The sequence below is a fragment of the Spermophilus citellus genome, assembly GCF_964194105.1.
Source record: "Spermophilus citellus genome assembly, chromosome: 2".
NCBI classification, from domain to species: Eukaryota; Metazoa; Chordata; class Mammalia; order Rodentia; family Sciuridae; genus Spermophilus; species Spermophilus citellus.
Window position 1 is genome coordinate 243,569,159 of NC_138183.1, and position 2,341 is coordinate 243,571,499.

The window sequence follows — 2,341 nt, forward strand, 5'->3', positions numbered from 1 at the left end:
TAGGTGACTGACCTGACCCAAGTTTGAAGCCCCCCATGTTGGTACTCACCTTTCTCAAACCACAGTGAGACCCTAAGTCCATCCTTTTAATAATAGTATAGATAGCACTTTTCAGGTTGTTTTAAACACTCTGCATTCACTTGTTTTCCATGTATTATCTCAATTATCACAATGATGACTTGAGGGAGGGTCAATACCATCTTCATTTTGCAAGTAAGAAAATCTGGTTCAGGGAAGTTAGGTTATAGCAGTGATTCTTAGCTTGTAGATGTAGGGTTGATGTGCACCTCTGCCCAGAGACCAGCCCAACACTGATGCTGTGCTCTCTCCTACTAGAACTGTCTCCATGGTCCCCATTATCTCACCGCCTCCACCATGCATATATCTCAGGAGACTGCTGCAAAACCCAAACACTGAGCTTGGACCAATGGAGACAATGAGTAATTGTAAATTGCAATTCACTTCAAGTTTAATTTAGGCCATCGGTCATGGTAACCATTATGTATGAGACCAAAGCTTTCCAATTAATACTTCTATAAACACACATACATTACTCAGCCTCTGGTGTCACACAATCTAAATTAAATTAACAACTTTCCAACTTCATAAACCTGTTGAGAAATCAGGGACTATAGATATAATGTCCAGAATCCAGACAAATTCCTGACACATGAGCTATACAGAAGGAATTTGTGACTTCACCAAGACAAGAAAACATGAACTGATTGAATTATTAATTCCAACACTGTCAAGTATAACCTACTAAATTTTCAAAAAGCTCTCACAGATATCAAATTCATAAATCATGAACATGATCCATATAGACTCCTCATTCAACATTCTGGAGCTGTAGAGATAAGTAATACACTCAATTATATTGTTAAGCTCATTTTAAGTTATGAGAAATTTGAAGTACATAGTGTGGCTACATTAATAAAATAATGCACATGGTACATAAACATTCTGATCTCACTGCCATCTCTACTATGTTCAGTGCCTCATTTTTATTCCTCTCTGCTACAGTGCATCTCCTGATTTCCCCAGCAACATTGATGGAGAACAGGACAAAAGTGACCGAGTTCATCCTCCTAGGACTCACCAGTGCCCCAGAATTACAAGTGGCCCTCTTTATCATGATCACCCTCATCTACCTCATCTATGTGGTTGGGAACCTGGGGATGATCATACTGATTCTCCTGGACTCTCATCTCCACACTCCCATGTACTTTTTCCTGGGTAACCTGTCTCTGGCAGATTTCTGTTACTCCTCAGCGGTCACTCCCACAGTCATGGCTGGACTCATTTTAGGAAATTGCAAAATATCCTACAATGCCTGTGTTGCTCAGGCCTTCTTGTTTGGAGGATTTGCCAGTGTGGAAAATTTATTCTTGGCCGCAATGGCCTATGACGGCTATGCTGCAGTGTGTAAGCCCCTGCACTACACCACCACCATGACAACACGTGTGTGTGTGTGTGTCTGGCTGCAGGCTGCTACCTGGGAGGTTTCCTGAATGTCTCCATCCATGTTGGGGAATCGTTCAGTCTCTCCTTCTGTAAGTCCAATGTGGCGCATCACTTTTTCTGTGATGTTCCAGCAATCATGGCTCTGTCTTGCTCTGATAGACACGTCAATGAGCTGGTTCTTGTTTATGTAGCCAGCTTCAATGTTCTTTTTGCCCTTCTAGTCGTCTTGGTATTCTACTTATTCATATTCATCACCATCCTGAAGATGCGCTCAGTTGCAGGATATCAGAAGGCTCTGTCCACCTGTGCCTCCCACCTCACTGCAGTCTCCATTTTCTATGGGACAATTATCTTCATGTACTTACAGCCCAGCTCCAGTCACTCCATGGACACTGACAAATTTGCCTCTGTGTTCTACACCATGGTCATCCCCATGCTGAATCCAGTGGTCTATAGTCTCAGGAACAAGGAGGTCAAGAGTGCATTCAAAAAAGTTATTGGAAGCACCATTTATTGAAGAGGATCTTCCTTTGGCCATATGATCTTTGCACCTTTGTCAAAAATTGGCTCTGTGTATGCATATGACTTAATTTCAGAGTTCCCAGGTTCTGGCCCATTGGTCTACATGTAATGCCAGGAACATGATAATCTTCTAACTATCACCAAAGTTTTAGTTGTAACTTACATATTTTGAAGTCAGTTATTGTGATAGCTCCAACTTTTTAAACCCCACCACCAAAGCTCAGGATTGTTTTGATTGTTCTGTTTCTTTTGTGGTTCTATCACATTGTTAGTTTTGAAGTCTAATTATTTATGCATATTAATTATGCAAACTTATGTTTTTTACCATGATATTTCAATAAATGCATATGTCGTG

At 41.0% G+C, this 2,341-nt stretch overlaps 1 pseudogene across 1 annotated transcript; it reads left to right on the plus strand.

Moving 5' to 3' along the window:
* Window positions 1-1,052: 1,052 nt before the first annotated feature.
* Window positions 1,053-1,981, plus strand: LOC308635029 (olfactory receptor 5B3-like; annotated as a pseudogene). Its single transcript has one exon. The product of its transcript is annotated as an olfactory receptor 5B3-like (transcript).
* Window positions 1,982-2,341: the final 360 nt, after the last annotated feature.